A 6,253-nucleotide genomic window follows, 5' to 3' on the forward strand; every position below is an offset into this window, starting at 1 on the left:
GAGCCACGCCCGGCCAAGCAAAAATGTCTGTTTTATACACTGTCAGAAGGATTTATAATAATGAAGCTTTGGACTGGTTTACATGGCACTTTCTTGCTCCTGAATATTCCACCCTGAGGATAAAATTCAATAACTACTTTTTAAAAAAAAATTACTGTTTTTAAATTATAAGACTAATATGTGCTTATTTTAAAAACTGGACAATGTAGGATTGCATTAAAGAAAACAACAGTCGCCCGGCCTGTCGTGGCTCAGCGGTTGAGTGCTGACCTGGGATCCAGGCGATCAGGGTTTGATTCCCGGTCAGGGCACAGGCAGGCCCAATCCCCAATAGAGGATATGCAGGAGGCGACAGATCAATGACTCTCATCATTGATGTTTCTCTCTCCCTCTCCCTCTCCCTTCCTCTCTCTGAAATCAATAAAGATATATTTTTAAAAAGAAAATAAGAAAAAAGAAAGCAACAGTAACCTCTTATCCCAAAGGGGAGGAATTTAAAATAAAAACAAGTTCTGCCTTGGCCCATGTGGTTCAGTTGGTTGGGCCTCACCCTGTGCACCGAAAGGTTGCTGTTTCGATGATTCTTGGTCAGGGCACATGCCAGGGTTTGCAGGCAACCCCCCCCCCCCCAGGGGACATGCAGAAGGTAGACAATGTTTCTCTCTCTCTCCCCCCTCCCTCTCCTTTCCTTTCTAAAACTCAATTAAAAAATCTTAAAAAATTTTAAAAATAAAATAAAAGCAAGTTCCAATTTCTGGTCACTAATTAGAAGCCAAAGTGACTATTTATTTTACTGAGGTGTTATAGTTAATGGGCTGAACAACAACCCAAGAAACACTGCAATTTTTTTCTTGTCCAAGTCTTTGCTACTGATTTAGGTAGTATATGACATCTCTAAAGACTTCTGTAATTGTTGATTGAAAGAAAGAATGAATAAGTAAAATGGAGTTGTCTACCTAACATGTTTACTTTGAGGGATAAAAATTAAATCCTTAGTGCTTGCAACACTTTTTTTTTTTTTTTTTAAACAAAGTCCTCTATGCTATCAGTAAAGTAAAATGGGAAAAGAAAGAGTAGCTTCGAATCTCGGGAGTTTAAAGCTGAAATAACATATTAAAAAGTTATTTTCCTTTATGGAAAAAAAGGGGGGAAGCACTGGTGATAAATGAGATGGAAAGACAGAGGAAAGAAGCTAGTAAGCAAAAGAGGCAATTCAGTGTCAATAAGATAAACTCTTGATCTTCATGTTACTGGGATTCTGATTTATTTATCTTCAGCAGCAGAAGGGGAATATGTTTAGATGGCATAAGAAAGCTTTGATGGAAAAATCTGCTTGTCTCTCTTCAGATTGTTGGGAGAGTATAATATTTTAGGGAGGCTGAATCTTCTAGAAGCCAGAGCAGATCTGACACTCGTCCCTCAACTCTCCCTTCCTGTCTCCGTTATAAGGGCTGTGTAAACATTGCAGGATCCGTGTGGGCACTGGCTGAGGAGAATGCAGAGAGTGCCCGGAAGTTTCCCTTTTCCTGGAGCAGAATAGGAACAGGGACAGTCTTTTCATTGTCTTTCAATGTTCTGGCTGTTGGCACTTTTAGATCCCTCTGTAAATGACTTTTCTCCTAAAACACACTTATCGTGAGTTTCATGTTTAAACCAACCACCCAGCCAAAGACCTTAAGATGCCAAAGAAGGGGTATTTGTGATAGTAATTGAAAAAATATACAAGGACAGATGTCCTTTCCCATTTTCTTTAAACCTATCAGTTTACTAACATGAATGTGACCTTTGTTAGTAATGACAGTGCATTCTGAATGTTTCTTGAGTAAACAAAACTTTTTTCCATAAAGAAGAAAAAAGAGAGAATGAGAAGTTCTTATCTGGAAAGATATTATTTGCATTTTTGCTTCTATTTAGTTATTTTTTTGGGATGGGCTGAATTAAGATGAATTTTAGTTGCCATAAGTACTGTGAGTGGCATTGGTTCTATAAAAAGTTTTTTGGAGAGCCCCGGCCGGATAGCTTATTTGGTTAGAGCATCATTCCAATACAGCAAGGTTGTGGGTTCCATCCTTGCTCAGGTCACATACAAGAATCAGCCAATGAATTCACGAATAAGCGGAACAACAAATCCATCTCTCTCTCTCTCTCTCTCTCTCCCCCCCCCTCCCTCCCCCTCCCTCCTGCTCTCTCTAAAAAAATTAAAAATAAAATAAATAAATGTTTTGGAGGATGTAAGAGTCATGAAAGAAAATAGAGGGGCAAACCATGGGGCAGAGGGGGTTATTTATGCCTGATCTTTGCTTCCACTTTTGGTTTCTAGAACCAGATGTCTATGTTACACATTTACATCTGCTTTGAGCATTTCATGGAGTAGGAGATGAGTTGGGAAGTGAGATTGAATCTAGCTTTTGGAGGACTTTTCTGTCGGTGCTTGTTGTTATAGATCAAAGAGGACCTAAGAAATAAAGAAGCCCTTGTCGGTTTTGCTCAGTGGTTAGAGCATCAACCCGCAGACTGAAGGGTCCCGAGTTCGATTTCGGCCAACGGCATGTACCTCGGTTGCAGGCTCCATCCCCGGCCCTGGTCAGGGAGCGTGTGGGAAGCAATCAATCGGTGTGTCTCTCTTACATCGATGTCTCTCTCTCCCCCCCCCCCTCTGAAAAGCAATAGAAAAAATATCCTTGGGTGAGGAGGGAGGGAGGGAGGAAGGAAGAAAGGAAAGGAGGAAAGAAAGGAAGAAAAAGAGGAAGAAAGAAAGAAAGAAAGAGAGAGAGAGAGAGAGAGAGAAATTTCACTGGTTCACAGCAGGTTTTTGGGGGGTTGGGGTGGGGTGTTCAGGTATAATTTGAGCAGAGCTCTAGCTCCATTTCACTGCAGTTCTTCATGCTCTGTCTGTCCTCAGTGTGGTTGCTTCCTTCCTGATAATACAATGGTGGCAGTAGTTCAGGTGTCACATTTGCACATGACACCTTCCCTAGAAGAGATTTAACTTCCCTCATCCACTGTCCACTTGTGTCATGAAACAGAAATCTGGGTCATTGTTATGATTAGATCACTTCAGGGTCATACTTCCCTGGGGCCCATCCTTGAACCATTAGTGTGGCAAGGAAGATGGGATTGAAGTGACTGTTTAGAGAACAGTTTGCCATAAAAACTACAGGACTGATTAACAGTGGAAAAGGGAAGGAAGTGACTGCTGGGAAGCAGCTCACCTGAAGGCTAGACTCTGAAGAGGGCCCCTTGAAAGACAGAAAAGAGCCCTTCAGAGATTTTGAACAGAGGTGGCATGCTCACAGCTGTGCTTTCGGAACATCCTTCTGCATGATGGGTATAGAATGGGATCAAATTGGGAAGAGACTAGAAGTGGGGACACCAAACAGGATATTGTTCTGCGAAACAAACTAGGGGGGGAAGGGCCTGAATTAGGATAGTGGTAGTGTGAGGTTAAAGGGGAGATGAGACACATGACAGATTATGGGCCCAGGCAACAGGGATATGGTGGTCAGTCATACAAAGAAGAAACACAGAAGGAAATCAGTTTCAGAGGATGGATGCTGAGGTTAATTTTGAATTTGTAGTAGTGATGGTACTGATACGACTATTTTCCATTATAGCAAGGAGGATTAAAACCATTTTTTCCACATCTTGTCATAATAGTAGTGACTGACTATGTTAAAGGATGTGTGTGCAAGCAAGTAGTGGGGCTAGAACTTGAATTCAAGGCTTTAGATGCACAGTTCTATATTTTTCCATAATGTCACACTTACCTCTATTTATAGACATAACTCATGCATTCTTTCTGTTCCCTCCCTCTCTCCCTCTCTTCCTTTTTTAAGGGAACCAAGAACGTGTGCATGTCAGTTAATTTTTTTGTGCATGTTAATTTAAATTCGTGTTTTTAAACATGAAGTATAAAAATACCATAATTAAGAAAAATACAGAAACTTCCCAGGACACCAGCTGAGACTTATTTTTGAGTTAGGATAATCTGTTGCACATTACTTAGTAAATAAGTTACCTTTTTTCTGCAGTGCCTCAGTTTATAGTCAAAATGCACAGTTTTTGTGGTAGGCTTTAGTGTAGTGTATTTAGAATGCATCTGTGTTCTTCAGCTGTGAGGCAGTGAACCATATGCTCTTTAACATTTTGGACTTTGTACAGCAGACAAGTGTCTAACCAGATTGAATGTGTGCTGGTGCTTGCACTGGGTTCTAGGCATTCCCACCTAGAATGTTCAGGTCACTCTGGTACCACTTTACAACCATGTGTATCAACTGGTTGATAATGCACCATAGTGCTGATGTCATTGCTCAGTGAAACATCAGCTACATCCTTGTTAACACAGTTGTTTTGATTAAGCCCCAGGCACTTTGGTGACATTTAAACTGTTGCTGGAACTCTCCTTTAAATGTTCAAAGACAATCCCCTGGGGTTGTGTCCTTTTTTGACTGAAGGCTAATTTTATCCATTATTTTTTAAATAGATAACACATTCATGTGGTATCATTTTCAGAAGATACAAAAAGATTGTTTAAAATCTGTCTCATCCCCAGACAGAACTATAGTTATCACTTCTTGGTGCATACTTCCAGAGTATTCTCTATGTTCATGATGTGTTTCTTACTCCCCTTAAAGTATACTCTTACTTTTGAGCCTTCATATATATATTTCTTTTACCCATGTTATTGCCTTTCTACTTCACTTTATTTAGTAACATTAAAAATAAAGGCATTGTTCACATTATATTTTTTATTGTTTACAGTAGGTCAAATACAGTCCCTAGTTTGCAGTTGACCAGTCATTTTCAAAGATTTAAATGAATTGCCAGAGTTTGCATTGCTAGTGGCAGAATTAGAACCAGAAGGGAGGTTCTTCTGGGCCTAAATCCCGGCCCCTTTCACTACAGAGGAACTTAATTACTGTCATGTGCAAAACAGCCCACCTCTTTAATTTGATGGAAAGCAGGGCGCTTATACTTAAAAAAGAATAATAAACCCATAATATATTAACGTAAATCACATCCTGAATGAAAACAGGAGCAACTTTGGGCCTTTGTACACATTAGAATTCGATTTTGTTGGTTGCCCATCTGTTTTAGAAAAAATTATCTACAGGTAATTGACCAAAGGCACTCACATAAGCAAGACATCTAAAGGTCAAGAGGGCTCACCAAGGTAAATGTAAAAGGACTCAATAGATAACCTTTCTTTTAATAGTTGAAAATCATCCACAAGAACAACTGAATGTGTTGTGTTAATAAAAGTTTTACTTAAAAACACACACACTTTATTATCTAAAGAAATACAGAACACATGTTTTGGTTTAATTACCTTTTTCTTTGGTGGAAGGTACATTTCTATAAATTATGTGATAGCATCTTGACTTTATCTAGTCTTGCTATGCTAAGTGGAAGTTTTGATGGATTATGGCGGGAGAGTAGGAAATTAGCCAGTGTAGAGTATGTTTGTTTTGTCTGCTTAGAAGATTTTTAAAAAATCAAGCCTTTTTAATATGGAAAATTTTACACATATACAAAAGAAGAGAGAATAGTATATGAACCCCCATGTGCCCATCAACTAATTATCAACTCACCACCAATTTACCTTACTCCATTCTCACTCCTACCTACCGTACAGAATTATTTTGAAACTAATTCCAGATTTTGTGTCATTTCATTCATAACATTTTAGAATGTCTCTAAAAATAAGGACTCTTTTAATGTGCCATTTATAAAAATAAGTTTTGATTTTCTATTTAATTTTCAGATCCCTGTACTGATCAATGTATGTATTGAATAAACAATATGAAATGTTGTAGTCTTATTAACCAAATGCAATAATTAAATCAAGAAGTAAATCTTATGTGTGCTTTTTAAAAAATTCTTTTTTATTTTTATGGATTTTCTTTTTTAGAGAAAGGAAGGGGAGAGGAGAGAGAGAGAAACATCAGTTTGTTGTTCCACCCATCTATGCATCCATTGGTTGATTCTTGTGTGTGCCCTAATTGGGGATTGAACCTGCAACTTTGGCATATCGGGAGGAGACTCTAGCCAACTGAGCTACCTCGCCAGGGCCTTATGTGTGCTTCTAACATTTTAGAAGTTATATTGACATAGATTTTGAGAAAGTAAGTAATTATTAAAAGCATGAATGTTATTCCAGCTTGGAAATACAAAAATCTTAGAAGGCTCTTTTTTTTCTTTTTTAATAAAAACAATCCCACAGCATTTATTGTCATCTGGTAATGACATAAGG

The 6,253-nt window shown here is 38.5% G+C and overlaps 1 protein-coding gene across 4 annotated transcripts in view; it reads left to right on the plus strand.

Moving 5' to 3' along the window:
- The window catches only part of DENND5B (DENN domain containing 5B), a 153,878-nt gene that overhangs the window by 14,900 nt on the left and 132,725 nt on the right, over positions 1-6,253 (plus strand). The window lies entirely within an intron of this gene.

Source organism: Miniopterus natalensis, chromosome 2 (assembly GCF_054644295.1).
Source record: "Miniopterus natalensis isolate mMinNat1 chromosome 2, mMinNat1.hap1, whole genome shotgun sequence".
Lineage (NCBI taxonomy): Eukaryota > Metazoa > Chordata > Mammalia > Chiroptera > Miniopteridae > Miniopterus > Miniopterus natalensis.